Source organism: Phalangium opilio, unplaced genomic scaffold (assembly GCF_054372755.1).
Source record: "Phalangium opilio isolate 3A_F unplaced genomic scaffold, DU_Popi_V2 ptg000082l_1, whole genome shotgun sequence".
Lineage (NCBI taxonomy): Eukaryota > Metazoa > Arthropoda > Arachnida > Opiliones > Phalangiidae > Phalangium > Phalangium opilio.
Genome location: NW_028324189.1, coordinates 14673934 through 14692427, shown reverse-complemented (window position 1 = coordinate 14692427; position 18494 = coordinate 14673934). Strand labels below are relative to the sequence as shown.

The 18494-nt window shown below is 45.9% G+C and overlaps 2 non-coding genes across 2 annotated transcripts; both read left to right on the top strand.

Annotated features, from left to right (window-relative positions):
• Nucleotides 1-9210: 9210 nt before the first annotated feature.
• TRNAD-GUC (transfer RNA aspartic acid (anticodon GUC)) lies at nt 9211-9283 on the top strand. The gene has a single exon. It is a non-coding gene; the product is annotated as a tRNA-Asp (tRNA).
• Nucleotides 9284-14499: 5216 nt separating this feature from the next.
• On the top strand, nt 14500-14572 carry TRNAD-GUC (transfer RNA aspartic acid (anticodon GUC)). Its single transcript has one exon. It is a non-coding gene; the product is annotated as a tRNA-Asp (tRNA).
• The last annotated feature ends 3922 nt before the right edge of the window (nt 14573-18494 follow it).

The window sequence follows — 18494 nt, the reverse complement described above, 5'->3', positions numbered from 1 at the left end:
TGTTAAACCAAAGGTGGGTGGTTCGGACCCACCCGGGTGCGGTGTTGTGAAGTTTCAAATGTAACGTAAAAAGCCAAAGTTTTTCCACAATACCTGACGAACATTTAATTTTTGGGCTTCCGTGTTGCAATGGTTAGCGCGTTCGGCTGTTAACCGAAAGGTTGGTGGTTCGAGCCCATCCGGGAGCGGTGTTGTGAGGTCTTAGATGTATTGTAAAATCCAAAGTTTTTCCACAATACCTGACGGCCATTTATTTTCTTAGCTTCCATGGCTCAATGGTTAGCAAGTTCGGCTGTTAAGCGAAAGGTTGGTGGTTGGAGCCCATCCGGGAGCGGTGTTGTGAGATCTCAGATGTACCTTAAAAAGTCAAAGTTTTTCCACAATACCTGACGACCATTTAAATTTTGGGCTTCTTTGGCTCCATGGTTACCGCGTTCGGATGTTAAACAAAAGGTTGGTGGTTCGGGCCCACCCGGGTGCGGTGTTGTGAAGATTCAAATGTAACGTAAAAAGCCAAAGTTTTTCCACAATACCTGACGAACATTTAATTTTTGGGCTTCCGTGTTGCAATGGTTAGCGCGTTCAGCTGTTAATCGAAAGGTTGGTATTTCTAGCCCACCCGGGAGCGGTGTTGTGAGATCTATGATGTAACGTAAAAATCCAAAGTTTTTCCACAATACCTGACGACAATTTAATTTTTGGGCTTCTTTGGCTCCATGGTTAGCGCGTTCGGATGTTATACAAAAGGTTGGTGGTTCGGGCCCACCCGGGTGCGGTGTTGTGAAGTTTCAAATGTAACGTAAAAAGCCAAAGTTTTTCCACAATACCTGACGAACATTTAATTTTTGGGCTTCCGTGTTGCAATGGTTAGCGCGTTCAGCTGTTAATCGAAAGGTTGGTTGTTCGAGCCCACCCGGGAGCGGTGTTGTGAGATCTCTGATGTAACGTAAAATCCAAAGTTTACCACAATACCTGACGAACGTTTAATTTTTGGGCTTCCGTGTTGCAATGGTTAGCGGGTTCAGCTGTTAATCGAAAGGTTGGTGGTTCGAGCCCACCCGGGAGCGGTGTTGTGAGGTCTCAGATGTGACGTAGAAAGTCAAAGTTTTCCACAATACCTGACGAACATTTAATTTTTGGGCTTCCGTGTTGCAATGGTTAGCGCGTTCAGCTGTTAATCGAAAGGTTGGTGGTTCGAGCCCACCCGGGAGCGGTGTTGTGAGATCTCAGATGTAACGTAAAAATCCAAAGTTTTTCCACAATACCTGACGAACATTTAATTTTTGGGCTTCCGTTGCGCAATGGTTAGCGCGTACGGCTGTTAACCGAAAGGTTGGTGGTTCGAGCCCATCCGGGAGCGGTGTTGTGAGGTCTTAGATGTATTGTAAAATCCAAAGTTTTTCCACAATACCTGACGGCCATTTATTTTCTGAGCTTCCATGGCTCAATGGTTAGCAAGTTCGGCTGTTAAGCGAAAGGTTGGTGGTTGGAGCCCATCCGGGAGCGGTGTTGTGAGATCTCAGATGTAACTTAAAAAGTCAAAGTTTTTCCACAATACCTGACGACCATTTAATTTTTGGGCTTCTTTGGCTCCATGGTTACCGCGTTCGGATGTTAAACAAAAGGTTGGTGGTTCGGGCCCACCCGGGTGCGGTGTTGTGAAGTTTCAAATGTAACGTAAAAAGCCAAAGTTTTTCCACAATACCTGACGAACATTTAATTTTTGGGCTTCCGTGTTGCAATGGTTAGCGCGTTCAGCTGTTAATCGAAAGGTTGGTATTTCGAGCCCACCCGGGAGCGGTGTTGTGAGATCTCTGATGTAACGTAAAAATCCAAAGTTTTTCCACAATACCTGACGAACATTTAATTTTTGGGCTTCCGTGTTGCAATGGTTAGCGCGTTCAGCTGTTAATCGAAAGGTTGGTGGTTCGAGCCCACCCGGGAGCGGTGTTGTTAGGTCTCAGATGTGACGTAAAAAGTCAAAGTTTTTCCACAATACGTGACGACCATTTATTTTCTGAGCTTCCATGGCTCAATGGTTAGCGCGTTCGGCTGTTAACCGAAAGGTTGGTGGTTCGAGCCCACCAGGAAGCGGTGTTGTGAGATCTCAAATGTAACGTAAAAATCCAAAGTTTTTCCACAATACCTGACGAACATTTAATTTTTGGGCTTCCGTTGCGCAATGGTTAGCGCGTTCGGCTGTTAACCGAAAGGTTGGTGGTTTGAGCCCATCCGGGAGCGGTGTTGTGAGGTCTTAGATGTATTGTAAAATCCAAAGTTTTTCCACAATACCTGACGGCCATTTATTTTCTGAGCTTCCATAGCTCAATGGTTAGCAAGTTCGGCTGTTAAGCGAAAGGTTGGTGGTTGGAGCCCATCCGGGAGCGGTGTTGTGAGATCTCAGATGTAACTTAAAAAGTCAAAGTTTTTCCACAATACCTGACGACCGTTTAATTTTTGGGCTTCTTTGGCTCCATGGTTAGCGCGATCGGCTGTTAACCAAAAGGTTGGTGGTTCGAGCCCACCCGGGAGCAGTGTTTTGAAGTCTCAAATGTAACGTAAAAAGCCAAAGTTTTTCCACAATACCTGACGACCATTTAATTTTTGGGCTTCCGTGTTGCAATGGTTAGCGCGTTCGGCTGTTAACCGAAAGGTTGGTGGTTCGAGCCCATCCGGGAGCGGTGTTGTGAGGTCTTAGATGTATTGTAAAATCCAAAGTTTTTCCACAATACCTGACGGCCATTTATTTTCTGAGCTTCCATGGCTCAATGGTTAGCAAGTTCGGCTGTTAAGCGAAAGGTTGGTGGTTGGAGCCCATCCGGGAGCGGTGTTGTGAGATCTCAGATGTAACTTAAAAAGTCAAAGTTTTTCCACAATACCTGACGACCGTTTAATTTTTGGGCTTCCATGGCTCAATGCTTAGCGCGTTCGGCTGTTAACCGAAAGGTTGGTGGTTCGAGCCCACCCGGGAGCGGTGTTGTGAGATCTCAAATGTAACGTAAAAATCCAAAGTTTTTCCACAATACCTGACGAACATTTAATTTTTGGGCTTCCGTTGCGCAATGGTTAGCGCGTTCGGCTGTTAACCGAAAGGTTGGTGGTTCGAGCCCATCCGGGAGCGGTGTTGTGAGGTCTTAGATGTATTGTAAAATCCAAAGTTTTTCCACAATACCTGACGGCCATTTATTTTCTGAGCTTCCATAGCTCAATGGTTAGCAAGTTCGGCTGTTAAGCGAAAGGTTGGTGGTTGGAGCCCATCCGGGAGCGGTGTTGTGAGATCTCAGATGTAACTTAAAAAGTCAAAGTTTTTCCACAATACCTGACGACCGTTTAATTTTTGGGCTTCTTTGGCTCCATGGTTAGCGCGTTCGGATGTTAAACAAAAGGTGGGTGGTTCGGACCCACCCGGGTGCGGTGTTGTGAAGTTTCAAATGTAACGTAAAAAGCCAAAGTTTTTCCACAATACCTGACGAACATTTAATTTTTGGGCTTCCGTGTTGCAATGGTTAGCGCGTTCGGCTGTTAACCGAAAGGTTGGTGGTTCGAGCCCATCCGGGAGCGGTGTTGTGAGGTCTTAGATGTATTGTAAAATCCAAAGTTTTTCCACAATACCTGACGGCCATTTATTTTCTGAGCTTCCATGGCTCAATGGTTAGCAAGTTCGGCTGTTAAGCGAAAGGTTGGTGGTTGGAGCCCATCCGGGAGCGGTGTTGTGAGATCTCAGATGAAACTTAAAAAGTCAAAGTTTTTCCACAATACCTGACGACCGTTTAATTTTTGGGCTTCCATGGCTCAATGCTTAGCGCGTTCGGCTGTTAACCGAAAGGTTGGTGGTTCGAGCCCACCCGGGAGCGGTGTTGTGAGATCTCAAATGTAACGTAAAAATCCAAAGTTTTTCCACAATACCTGACGAACATTTAATTTTTGGGCTTCCGTTGCGCAATGGTTAGCGCGTTCGGCTGTTGACCGAAAGGTTGGTGGTTCGAGCCCATCCGGGAGCGGTGTTGTGAGGTCTTAGATGTATTGTAAAATCCAAAGTTTTTCCACAATACCTGACGGCCATTTATTTTCTGAGCTTCCATAGCTCAATGGTTAGCAAGTTCGGCTGTTAAGCGAAAGGTTGGTGGTTGGAGCCCATCCGGGAGCGGTGTTGTGAGGTCTTAGATGTATTGTAAAATCCAAAGTTTTTCCACAATACCTGACGGCCATTTATTTTCTGAGCTTCCGTGTTGCAATGGTTAGCGCGTTCAGCTGTTAATCGAAAGGTTGGTTGTTCGAGCCCACCCGGGAGCGGTGTTGTGAGATCTCTGATGTAACGTAAAATCCAAAGTTTTTCCACAATACCTGACGAACGTTTAATTTTTGGGCTTCCGTGTTGCAATGGTTAGCGGGTTCAGCTGTTAATCGAAAGGTTGGTGGTTCGAGCCCACCCGGGAGCGGTGTTGTGAGGTCTCAGATGTGACGTAGAAAGTCAAAGTTTTTCCACAATACCTGACGAACATTTAATTTTTGGGCTTCCGTGTTGCAATGGTTAGCGCGTTCAGCTGTTAATCGAAAGGTTGGTGGTTCGAGCCCACCCGGGAGCGGTGTTGTGAGATCTCAGATGTAACGTAAAAATCCAAAGTTTTTCCACAATACCTGACGAACATTTAATTTTTGGGCTTCCGTGTTGCAATGGTTAGCGCGTTCAGCTGTTAATCGAAAGGTTGGTGGTTCGAGCCCACCCGGGAGCGGTGTTGTTAGGTCTCAGATGTGACGTAAAAAGTCAAAGTTTTTCCACAATACGTGACGACCATTTATTTTCTGAGCTTCCATGGCTCAATGGTTAGCGCGTTCGGCTGTTAACCGAAAGGTTGGTGGTTCGAGCCCACCAGGAAGCGGTGTTGTGAGATCTCAAATGTAACGTAAAAATCCAAAGTTTTTCCACAATACCTGACGAACATTTAATTTTTGGGCTTCCGTTGCGCAATGGTTAGCGCGTTCGGCTGTTAACCGAAAGGTTGGTGGTTCAAGCCCATCCGGGAGCGGTGTTGTGAGGTCTTAGATGTATTGTAAAATCCAAAGTTTTTCCACAATACCTGACGGCCATTTATTTTCTGAGCTTCCATAGCTCAATGGTTAGCAAGTTCGGCTGTTAAGCGAAAGGTTGGTGGTTGGAGCCCATCCGGGAGCGGTGTTGTGAGATCTCAGATGTAACTTAAAAAGTCAAAGTTTTTCCACAATACCTGACGACCGTTTAATTTTTGGGCTTCTTTGGCTCCATGGTTAGCGCGTTCGGATGTTAAACAAAAGGTGGGTGGTTCGGACCCACCCGGGTGCGGTGTTGTGAAGTTTCAAATGTAACGTAAAAAGCCAAAGTTTTTCCACAATACCTGACGAACATTTAATTTTTGGGCTTCCGTGTTGCAATGGTTAGCGCGTTCGGCTGTTAACCGAAAGGTTGGTGGTTCGAGCCCATCCGGGAGCGGTGTTGTGAGGTCTTAGATGTATTGTAAAATCCAAAGTTTTTCCACAATACCTGACGGCCATTTATTTTCTGATCTTCCATGGCTCAATGGTTAGCAAGTTCGGCTGTTAAGCGAAAGGTTGGTGGTTGGAGCCCATCCGGGAGCGGTGTTGTGAGATCTCAGATGTAACTTAAAAAGTCAAAGTTTTTCCACAATACCTGACGACCGTTTAATTTTTGGGCTTCCATGGCTCAATGCTTAGAGCGTTCGGCTGTTAACCGAAAGGTTGGTGGTTCGAGCCCACCCGGGAGCGGTGTTGTGAGATCTCAAATGTAACGTAAAAATCCAAAGTTTTTCCACAATACCTGACGAACATTTAATTTTTGGGCTTCCGTTGCGCAATGGTTAGCGCGTTCGGCTGTTGACCGAAAGGTTGGTGGTTCGAGCCCATCCGGGAGCGGTGTTGTGAGGTCTTAGATGTATTGTAAAATCCAAAGTTTTTCCACAATACCTGACGGCCATTTATTTTCTGAGCTTCCATAGCTCAATGGTTAGCAAGTTCGGCTGTTAAGCGAAAGGTTGGTGGTTGGAGCCCATCCGGGAGCGGTGTTGTGAGGTCTTAGATGTATTGTAAAATCCAAAGTTTTTCCACAATACCTGACGGCCATTTATTTTCTGAGCTTCCGTGTTGCAATGGTTAGCGCGTTCAGCTGTTAATCGAAAGGTTGGTTGTTCGAGCCCACCCGGGAGCGGTGTTGTGAGATATCTGATGTAACGTAAAATCCAAAGTTTTTCCACAATACCTGACGAACGTTTAATTTTTGGGCTTCCGTGTTGCAATGGTTAGCGGGTTCAGCTGTTAATCGAAAGGTTGGTGGTTCGAGCCCACCCGGGAGCGGTGTTGTGAGGTCTCAGATGTGACGTAGAAAGTCAAAGTTTTTCCACAATACCTGACGAACATTTAATTTTTGGGCTTCCGTGTTGCAATGGTTAGCGCGTTCAGCTGTTAATCGAAAGGTTGGTGGTTCGAGCCCACCCGGGAGCGGTGTTGTGAGATCTCAGATGTAACGTAAAAATCCAAAGTTTTTCCACAATACCTGACGAACATTTAATTTTTGGGCTTCCGTGTTGCAATGGTTAGTGCGTTCAGCTGTTAATCGAAAGGTTGGTGGTTCGAGCCCACCCGGGAGCGGTGTTGTTAGGTCTCAGATGTGACGTAAAAAGTCAAAGTTTTTCCACAATACGTGACGACCATTTATTTTCTGAGCTTCCATGGCTCAATGGTTAGCGCGTTCGGCTGTTAACCGAAAGGTTGGTGGTTCGAGCCCACCAGGAAGCGGTGTTGTGAGATCTCAAATGTAACGTAAAAATCCAAAGTTTTTCCACAATACCTGACGAACATTTAATTTTTGGGCTTCCGTTGCGCAATGGTTAGCGCGTTCGGCTGTTAACCGAAAGGTTGGTGGTTCGAGCCCATCCGGGAGCGGTGTTGTGAGGTCTTAGATGTATTGTAAAATAAAAAGTTTTTCCACAATACCTGACGGCCATTTATTTTCTGAGCTTCCATAGCTCAATGGTTAGCAAGTTCGGCTGTTAAGCGAAAGGTTGGTGGTTGGAGCCCATCCGGGAGCGGTGTTGTGAGATCTCAGATGTAACTTAAAAAGTCAAAGTTTTTCCACAATACCTGACGACCGTTTAATTTTTGGGCTTCTTTGGCTCCATGGTTAGCGCGTTCGGATGTTAAACAAAAGGTGGGTGGTTCGGACCCACCCGGGTGCGGTGTTGTGAAGTTTCAAATGTAACGTAAAAAGCCAAAGTTTTTCCACAATACCTGACGAACATTTAATTTTTGGGCTTCCGTGTTGCAATGGTTAGCGCGTTCGGCTGTTAACCGAAAGGTTGGTGGTTCGAGCCCATCCGGGAGCGGTGTTGTGAGGTCTTAGATGTATTGTAAAATCCAAAGTTTTTCCACAATACCTGACGGCCATTTATTTTCTGAGCTTCCATGGCTCAATGGTTAGCAAGTTCGGCTGTTAAGCGAAAGGTTGGTGGTTGGAGCCCATCCGGGAGCGGTGTTGTGAGATCTCAGATGTAACTTAAAAAGTCAAAGTTTTTCCACAATACCTGACGACCATTTAATTTTTGGGCTTCTTTGGCTCCATGGTTACCGCGTTCGGATGTTAAACAAAAGGTTGGTGGTTCGGGCCCTCCCGGGTGCGGTGTTGTGAAGTTTCAAATGTAACGTAAAAAGCCAAAGTTTTTCCACAATACCTGACGAACATTTAATTTTTGGGCTTCCGTGTTGCAATGGTTAGCGCGTTCAGCTGTTAATCGAAAGGTTGGTATTTCGAGCCCACCCGGGAGCGGTGTTGTGAGATCTCTGATGTAACGTAAAAATCCAAAGTTTTTCCACAATACCTGACGAACATTTAATTTTTGGGCTTCCGTGTTGCAATGGTTAGCGCGTTCAGCTGTTAATCGAAAGGTTGGTGGTTCGAGCCCACCCGGGAGCGGTGTTGTGAGGTCTCAGATGTGACGTAAAAAGTCAAAGTTTTTCCACAATACCTGACGACCATTTATTTTCTGAGCTTCCATAGCTCAATGGTTAGCGCGTTCGGCTGTTAACCGAAAGGTTGGTGGTTCGAGCCCACCCGGGAGCGGTGTTGTGAGATCTCAAATGTAACGTAAAAATTCAAAGTTTTTCCACAATACCTGACGAACATATAATTTTTAGGCTTCCGTTGCGCAATGGTTAGCGCGTTCAGCTGTTAAGAGAAAGGTTGGTGGTTCGAGCCCACTCGGGAGCGGTCTTGTGAGATCTCAAATGTAACGAAAAAATTCAAAGTTTTTCCACAATACCTGACGAACATTTAATTTTTGGGGCTTCCGTTGCGCAAAGGTTAGCGCGTTCAGCTGTTAAAAGAAAGGTTGGTGGTTCGAGCACACTCGGGAGCGGTGTTGTGAGATCTCAAATGTAACGTAAAAATCCGAAGTTTTTCCACAATACCTGACGGCCATTTATTTTCTGAGCTTCCATGGCTCAATGGTTAGCGCGTTCGGCTGTTAACCGAAAGGTTGGTGGTTCGAGCCCACCCGGGAGCGGTGTTGTGAGATCCCAAATGTAACGTAAAAATCCAAAGTTTTTCCACAATACCTGACGAACATTTAATTTTTAGGCTTCCGTTGCGCAATGGTTACCGCGTTCGGCTGTTAACCGAAAGGTTGGTGGTTCGAGCCCATCCGGGAGCGGTGTTGTGAGGTCTTAGATGTATTGTAAAATCCAAAGTTTTTCCACAATACCTGACGACCATATCATTTTCGGGCTTCCGTGGCGCAATGGTTAGCGCGTTCGGCTGTTAACCGAAAGGTTGGTGGTTCGAGCCCATCCGGGTGCGGTGTTGTGAGGTCCCAGATGTGACGTAAAAACTCAACGTTTTTCCACAATACCTGACGACCATTTCATTTTTGAGCTTCTTTGGCTCCATGGTTAGCGCGTTCGGATGTTAAACAAAAGGTTGGTGGTTCGGGCCCACCCGGGTGCGGTGTTGTGAAGTTTCAAATGTAACGTAAAAATCCAAAATTTTTCCACAATACCTGACGAACATTTAATTTTTGGGCTTCCGTTGCGCAATGGTTAGCGCTTTCAGCTGTTAAGAGAAAGGTTGGTGGTTCGAGCCCACTCGGGAGCGGTGTTGTGAGATCTCAAATGTAACGTAAAAATCCAAAGTTTTTCCACAATACCTGACGGCCATTTATTTTCTGAGCTTCCATGGCTCAATGGTTAGCGCGTTCGACTGTCAATCGAAAGGTTGGTGGTTCGAGCCCATCCGGGAGCGGTGTTGTGAGATCTCAGATGTAACGTAAAAAGTCAAAGTTTTTCCACAATACCTGACGACCATTTAATTTTTGGGCTTCTTTGGCTCCATGGTTAGCGCGTTCGGATGATAAAGAAAAAGTTGGTGGTTCAGGGCCACCCGGGTGCGGTGTTGTGAAGTTTCAAATGTAACGTAAAAAGCCAAAGTTTTTCCACAATACCTGACGAACATTTAATTTTTGGGCTTCCGTGTTGCAATGGTTAGCGCGTTCAGCTGTTAATCGAAAGGTTGATGGTTCGAGCCCACCCGGGAGCGGTGTTGTGAGATCTCAGATGTAACGTAAAAATCCAAAGTTTTTCCACAATACCTGACGAACATTTAATTTTTGGGCTTCCGTGTTGAAATGGTTACCGCGTTCAGCTGTTAATCGAAAGGTTGGTGGTTCGAGCCCACCCGGGAGCGGTGTTGTTAGGTCTCAGATGTGACGTTAAAAGTCAAAGTTTTTCCACGATACCTGACGACCATTTATTTTCTGCGCTTCCATGGCTCAATGGTTAGCGCGTTCGGCTGTTAACCGAAAGGTTGGTGGTTCGAGCCCATCCGGGAGCGGTGTTGTGAGGTCTTAGATGTATTGTAAAATCCAAAGTTTTTCCACAATACCTGACGACCATAGCATTTTCGGGCTTCCGTGGCGCAATGGTTAGCGCGTTCGGCTGTTAACCGAAAGGTTGGTGGTTCGAGCCCATCCGGGTGCGGTGTTGTGAGATCTCAAATGTAACGTAAAAACTCAAAGTTTTTCCACAATACCTGACGACCATTTCATTTTTGAGCTTCTTTGGCTCCATGGTTAGCGCGTTCGGCTGTTAACCAAAAGTTTGGTGGTTCGAGCCCACCCGGGAGCGGTGTTGTGAGAACTCAAATGTAACGTAAAAATCCAAAATTTTTCCACAATACCTGACGAACATTTAATTTTTGGGGCTTCCGTTGCGCAATGGTTAGCGCGTTCAGCTGTTAAAAGAAAGGTTGGTGGTTCGAGCACACTCGGGAGCGGTGTTGTGAGATCTCAAATGTAACGTAAAAATCCAAAGTTTTTCCACAATACCTGACGGCCATTTATTTTCTGAGCTTCCATGGTTCAATGGTTAGCGCGTTCGACTGTCCATCGAAAGGTTGGTGGTTCGAGCCCATCCGGGAGCGGTGTTGTGAGATCTCAGATGTAACGTAAAAACTCAAAGTTTTTCCACAATACCTGACGACCATTTAATTTTTGGGCTTCTTTGGCTCCATGGTTAGCGCGTTCGGATGATAAAGAAAAAGTTGGTGGTTCAGGGCCACCCGGGTGCGGTGTTGTGAAGTTTCAAATGTAACGTAAAAAGCCAAAGTTTTTCCACAATACCTGACGAACATTTAATTTTTGGGCTTCTTTGGCTCCATGGTTAGCGCGTTCGGATGATAAAGAAAAAGTTGGTGGTTCAGGGCCACCCGGGTGCGGTGTTGTGAAGTTTCAAATGTAACGTAAAAAGCCAAAGTTTTTCCACAATACCTGACGAACATTTAATTTTTGGGCTTCCGTGTTGCAATGGTTAGCGCGTTCAGCTGTTAATCGAAAGGTTGATGGTTCGAGCCCACCCGGGAGCGGTGTTGTGAGATCTCAGATGTAACGTAAAAATCCAAAGTTTTTCCACAATACCTGACGAACATTTAATTTTTGGGCTTCCGTGTTGCAATGGTTAGTGCGTTCAGCTGTTAATCGAAAGGTTGGTGGTTCGAGCCCACCCGGGAGCGGTGTTGTTAGGTCTCAGATGTGACGTAAAAAGTCAAAGTTTTTCCACAATACGTGACGACCATTTATTTTCTGAGCTTCCATGGCTCAATGGTTAGCGCGTTCGGCTGTTAACCGAAAGGTTGGTGGTTCGAGCCCACCAGGAAGCGGTGTTGTGAGATCTCAAATGTAACGTAAAAATCCAAAGTTTTTCCACAATACCTGACGAACATTTAATTTTTGGGCTTCCGTTGCGCAATGGTTAGCGCGTTCGGCTGTTAACCGAAAGGTTGGTGGTTCGAGCCCATCCGGGAGCGGTGTTGTGAGGTCTTAGATGTATTGTAAAATAAAAAGTTTTTCCACAATACCTGACGGCCATTTATTTTCTGAGCTTCCATAGCTCAATGGTTAGCAAGTTCGGCTGTTAAGCGAAAGGTTGGTGGTTGGAGCCCATCCGGGAGCGGTGTTGTGAGATCTCAGATGTAACTTAAAAAGTCAAAGTTTTTCCACAATACCTGACGACCGTTTAATTTTTGGGCTTCTTTGGCTCCATGGTTAGCGCGTTCGGATGTTAAACAAAAGGTGGGTGGTTCGGACCCACCCGGGTGCGGTGTTGTGAAGTTTCAAATGTAACGTAAAAAGCCAAAGTTTTTCCACAATACCTGACGAACATTTAATTTTTGGGCTTCCGTGTTGCAATGGTTAGCGCGTTCAGCTGTTAATCGAAAGGTTGATGGTTCGAGCCCACCCGGGAGCGGTGTTGTGAGATCTCAGATGTAACGTAAAAATCCAAAGTTTTTCCACAATACCTGACGAACATTTAATTTTTGGGCTTCCGTGTTGCAATGGTTAGTGCGTTCAGCTGTTAATCGAAAGGTTGGTGGTTCGAGCCCACCCGGGAGCGGTGTTGTTAGGTCTCAGATGTGACGTAAAAAGTCAAAGTTTTTCCACAATACGTGACGACCATTTATTTTCTGAGCTTCCATGGCTCAATGGTTAGCGCGTTCGGCTGTTAACCGAAAGGTTGGTGGTTCGAGCCCACCAGGAAGCGGTGTTGTGAGATCTCAAATGTAACGTAAAAATCCAAAGTTTTTCCACAATACCTGACGAACATTTAATTTTTGGGCTTCCGTTGCGCAATGGTTAGCGCGTTCGGCTGTTAACCGAAAGGTTGGTGGTTCGAGCCCATCCGGGAGCGGTGTTGTGAGGTCTTAGATGTATTGTAAAATAAAAAGTTTTTCCACAATACCTGACGGCCATTTATTTTCTGAGCTTCCATAGCTCAATGGTTAGCAAGTTCGGCTGTTAAGCGAAAGGTTGGTGGTTGGAGCCCATCCGGGAGCGGTGTTGTGAGATCTCAGATGTAACTTAAAAAGTCAAAGTTTTTCCACAATACCTGACGACCGTTTAATTTTTGGGCTTCTTTGGCTCCATGGTTAGCGCGTTCGGATGTTAAACAAAAGGTGGGTGGTTCGGACCCACCCGGGTGCGGTGTTGTGAAGTTTCAAATGTAACGTAAAAAGCCAAAGTTTTTCCACAATACCTGACGAACATTTAATTTTTGGGCTTCCGTGTTGCAATGGTTAGCGCGTTCGGCTGTTAACCGAAAGGTTGGTGGTTCGAGCCCATCCGGGAGCGGTGTTGTGAGGTCTTAGATGTATTGTAAAATCCAAAGTTTTTCCACAATACCTGACGGCCATTTATTTTCTGAGCTTCCATGGCTCAATGGTTAGCAAGTTCGGCTGTTAAGCGAAAGGTTGGTGGTTGGAGCCCATCCGGGAGCGGTGTTGTGAGATCTCAGATGTAACTTAAAAAGTCAAAGTTTTTCCACAATACCTGACGACCATTTAATTTTTGGGCTTCTTTGGCTCCATGGTTACCGCGTTCGGATGTTAAACAAAAGGTTGGTGGTTCGGGCCCTCCCGGGTGCGGTGTTGTGAAGTTTCAAATGTAACGTAAAAAGCCAAAGTTTTTCCACAATACCTGACGAACATTTAATTTTTGGGCTTCCGTGTTGCAATGGTTAGCGCGTTCAGCTGTTAATCGAAAGGTTGGTATTTCGAGCCCACCCGGGAGCGGTGTTGTGAGATCTCTGATGTAACGTAAAAATCCAAAGTTTTTCCACAATACCTGACGAACATTTAATTTTTGGGCTTCCGTGTTGCAATGGTTAGCGCGTTCAGCTGTTAATCGAAAGGTTGGTGGTTCGAGCCCACCCGGGAGCGGTGTTGTGAGGTCTCAGATGTGACGTAAAAAGTCAAAGTTTTTCCACAATACCTGACGACCATTTATTTTCTGAGCTTCCATAGCTCAATGGTTAGCGCGTTCGGCTGTTAACCGAAAGGTTGGTGGTTCGAGCCCACCCGGGAGCGGTGTTGTGAGATCTCAAATGTAACGTAAAAATTCAAAGTTTTTCCACAATACCTGACGAACATATAATTTTTAGGCTTCCGTTGCGCAATGGTTAGCGCGTTCAGCTGTTAAGAGAAAGGTTGGTGGTTCGAGCCCACTCGGGAGCGGTCTTGTGAGATCTCAAATGTAACGAAAAAATTCAAAGTTTTTCCACAATACCTGACGAACATTTAATTTTTGGGGCTTCCGTTGCGCAAAGGTTAGCGCGTTCAGCTGTTAAAAGAAAGGTTGGTGGTTCGAGCACACTCGGGAGCGGTGTTGTGAGATCTCAAATGTAACGTAAAAATCCGAAGTTTTTCCACAATACCTGACGGCCATTTATTTTCTGAGCTTCCATGGCTCAATGGTTAGCGCGTTCGGCTGTTAACCGAAAGGTTGGTGGTTCGAGCCCACCCGGGAGCGGTGTTGTGAGATCCCAAATGTAACGTAAAAATCCAAAGTTTTTCCACAATACCTGACGAACATTTAATTTTTAGGCTTCCGTTGCGCAATGGTTACCGCGTTCGGCTGTTAACCGAAAGGTTGGTGGTTCGAGCCCATCCGGGAGCGGTGTTGTGAGGTCTTAGATGTATTGTAAAATCCAAAGTTTTTCCACAATACCTGACGACCATATCATTTTCGGGCTTCCGTGGCGCAATGGTTAGCGCGTTCGGCTGTTAACCGAAAGGTTGGTGGTTCGAGCCCATCCGGGTGCGGTGTTGTGAGGTCCCAGATGTGACGTAAAAACTCAACGTTTTTCCACAATACCTGACGACCATTTCATTTTTGAGCTTCTTTGGCTCCATGGTTAGCGCGTTCGGATGTTAAACAAAAGGTTGGTGGTTCGGGCCCACCCGGGTGCGGTGTTGTGAAGTTTCAAATGTAACGTAAAAATCCAAAATTTTTCCACAATACCTGACGAACATTTAATTTTTGGGCTTCCGTTGCGCAATGGTTAGCGCTTTCAGCTGTTAAGAGAAAGGTTGGTGGTTCGAGCCCACTCGGGAGCGGTGTTGTGAGATCTCAAATGTAACGTAAAAATCCAAAGTTTTTCCACAATACCTGACGGCCATTTATTTTCTGAGCTTCCATGGCTCAATGGTTAGCGCGTTCGACTGTCAATCGAAAGGTTGGTGGTTCGAGCCCATCCGGGAGCGGTGTTGTGAGATCTCAGATGTAACGTAAAAAGTCAAAGTTTTTCCACAATACCTGACGACCATTTAATTTTTGGGCTTCTTTGGCTCCATGGTTAGCGCGTTCGGATGATAAAGAAAAAGTTGGTGGTTCAGGGCCACCCGGGTGCGGTGTTGTGAAGTTTCAAATGTAACGTAAAAAGCCAAAGTTTTTCCACAATACCTGACGAACATTTAATTTTTGGGCTTCCGTGTTGCAATGGTTAGCGCGTTCAGCTGTTAATCGAAAGGTTGATGGTTCGAGCCCACCCGGGAGCGGTGTTGTGAGATCTCAGATGTAACGTAAAAATCCAAAGTTTTTCCACAATACCTGACGAACATTTAATTTTTGGGCTTCCGTGTTGAAATGGTTACCGCGTTCAGCTGTTAATCGAAAGGTTGGTGGTTCGAGCCCACCCGGGAGCGGTGTTGTTAGGTCTCAGATGTGACGTTAAAAGTCAAAGTTTTTCCACGATACCTGACGACCATTTATTTTCTGCGCTTCCATGGCTCAATGGTTAGCGCGTTCGGCTGTTAACCGAAAGGTTGGTGGTTCGAGCCCATCCGGGAGCGGTGTTGTGAGGTCTTAGATGTATTGTAAAATCCAAAGTTTTTCCACAATACCTGACGACCATAGCATTTTCGGGCTTCCGTGGCGCAATGGTTAGCGCGTTCGGCTGTTAACCGAAAGGTTGGTGGTTCGAGCCCATCCGGGTGCGGTGTTGTGAGATCTCAAATGTAACGTAAAAACTCAAAGTTTTTCCACAATACCTGACGACCATTTCATTTTTGAGCTTCTTTGGCTCCATGGTTAGCGCGTTCGGCTGTTAACCAAAAGTTTGGTGGTTCGAGCCCACCCGGGAGCGGTGTTGTGAGAACTCAAATGTAACGTAAAAATCCAAAATTTTTCCACAATACCTGACGAACATTTAATTTTTGGGGCTTCCGTTGCGCAATGGTTAGCGCGTTCAGCTGTTAAAAGAAAGGTTGGTGGTTCGAGCACACTCGGGAGCGGTGTTGTGAGATCTCAAATGTAACGTAAAAATCCAAAGTTTTTCCACAATACCTGACGGCCATTTATTTTCTGAGCTTCCATGGTTCAATGGTTAGCGCGTTCGACTGTCCATCGAAAGGTTGGTGGTTCGAGCCCATCCGGGAGCGGTGTTGTGAGATCTCAGATGTAACGTAAAAACTCAAAGTTTTTCCACAATACCTGACGACCATTTAATTTTTGGGCTTCTTTGGCTCCATGGTTAGCGCGTTCGGATGATAAAGAAAAAGTTGGTGGTTCAGGGCCACCCGGGTGCGGTGTTGTGAAGTTTCAAATGTAACGTAAAAAGCCAAAGTTTTTCCACAATACCTGACGAACATTTAATTTTTGGGCTTCCGTGTTGCAATGGTTAGCGCGTTCAGCTGTTAATCGAAAGGTTGATGGTTCGAGCCCACCCGGGAGCGGTGTTGTGAGATCTCAGATGTAACGTAAAAATCCAAAGTTTTTCCACAATACCTGACGAACATTTAATTTTTGGGCTTCCGTGTTGAAATGGTTACCGCGTTCAGCTGTTAATCGAAAGGTTGGTGGTTCGAGCCCACCCGGGAGCGGTGTTGTTAGTTCTCAGATGTGACGTTAAAAGTCAAAGTTTTTCCACGATACCTGACGACCATTTATTTTCTGAGCTTCCATGGCTCAATGGTTAGCGCGTTCGGCTGTTAACCGAAAGGTTGGTGGTTCGAGCCCATCCGGGAGCGGTGTTGTGAGGTCTTAGATGTATTGTAAAATCCAAAGTTTTTCCACAATACCTGACGACCATAGCATTTTCGGGCTTCCGTGGCGCAATGGTTAGCGCGTTCGGCTGTTAACCGAAAGGTTGGTGGTTCGAGCCCACCCGGGAGCGGTGTTGTGAGATCTCAAATGTATCGTAAAAATTCAAAGTTTTTCCACAATACCTGACGAACATTTAATATTTGGGCTTCCGTGGCGCAGTGGTTAGCGCGTTCAGCTGTTATTCAAAAAACTGATGGTTTGAGCCCTCCCGGGAGCGGTGTAGTGAGATCTCAAGTGTAACGTAAAAATTCAAAGTTTTTCCACAATACCTGACGAACAGTTAATTTTTGGGCTTCCATTGCGCAATGGTTAGCGCGTTCGGCTGTTAACCGAAAGGTTGGTGGTTCGAGCCCATCCGGGAGCGGTGTTGTGAGGTCTCAGATGTGACGTAAAAAGTCAAAGTTTTTCAACAATACCTGACGACCATTTATTTTCTGAGCTTCCATGGCTCAATGGTTAGCGCGTTCGGCTGTTAACCGAAAGGTTGGTGGTTCGTGCCCACCCGGGAGCGGTGTTGTGAGATCTCAAATGTATCGTAAAAATTCAAAGTTTTTCCACAATACCTGACGAACATATAATATTTGGGCTTCCGTGGCGCAGTGGTTAGCGCGTTCAGCTGTTAATCAAAAAACTGGTGGTTTGAGCCCTCCCGGGAGCGGTGTAGTGAGATCTCAAGTGTAACGTAAAAATTCAAAGTTTTTCCACAATACCTGACGAACAGTTAATTTTTGGGCTTCCATTGCGCAATGGTTAGCGCCTTCGGCTGTTAACCGAAAGGTTGGTGGTTCGAGCCCACCCGGGAGCGGTGTTGTGAGGTCTCAGATGTGACGTAAAAAGTCAAGTTTTTCCACAATACCTGACGGACATTTAATTTTTGGGCTTCCGTTGCGCAATGGTTAGCGCGTTCGGCTGTTAACCGAAAGGTTGGTGGTTCGTGCCCACCCGGGAGCGGTGTTGTGAGATCTCAAATGTAACGTAAAAATTCAAATTTTTTCCACAATACCTGACGAACATTTAATTTTTGGGCTTCCGTGGCGCAGTGGTTAGCGCGTTCAGCTGTTATTCAAAAAACTGGTGGTTTGAGCCCTCCCGGGAGCGGTGTTGTGAGATCTCAAGTGTAACCTAAAAATTCAAAGTTTTTCCACAATACCTGACGATCAGTAAATTTTTGGGCTTCCATTGCGCAATGGTTAGCGCGTTCGGCTGTTAACCGAAAGGTTGTTGGTTCGAGCCCACCCAGGAGCGGTGTTGTGAGATCTAAGATGTAACGTAAAAATCCAAAAAATTTTCCACAATACCTGACGAACATTTAATTTTTGGGCTTCCATTGCGCAATGGTTAGCGCGTTCGGCTGTTAACCGAAAGGTTGGTGGTTCGAGCCCATCCGGGAGCGGTGTTGTGAGGTCTCAGATGTAGAGTAAAATGTCAGAGTTTTTTCACAATACCTGACGACCATTTATTTTCTGAACTTCCATGGCTCAATGGTTAGCGCGTTCGGCTGTTAACCGAAAGGTTGTTGGTTCGAGCCCACCCAGGAGCGGTGTTGTGAGATCTAAGATGTAACGTAAAAATCCAAAATTTTTCCACAATACCTGACGAACATTTAATTTTTGGGCTTCCATTGCGCAATGGTTAGCGCGTTCGGCTGTTAACCGAAAGGTTGGTGGTTCGAGCCCATCAGGGAGCGGTGTTGTGAGGTCTCAGATGTGACGTAAAAAGTCAAAGTTTTTCAACAATACCTGACGACCATTTATTTTCTGAGCTTCCATGGCTCAATGGTTAGCGCGTTCGGCTGTTAACCGAAAGGTTGGTGGTTCGTGCCCACCCGGGAGCGGTGTTGTGAGGTCTCAGATGTGACGTAAAAAGTCAAAGTTTTTCAACAATACCTGACGACCATTTATTTTCTGAGCTTCCATGGCTCAATGGTTAGCGCGTTCGGCTGTTAACCGAAAGGTTGGTGGTTCGTGCCCACCCGGGAGCGGTGTTGTGAGATCTCAAATGTAACGTAAAAATTCAAAGTTTTTCCACAATACCTGACGAACATTTAATTTTTGGGCTTCCGTGGCGCAGTGGTTAGCGCGT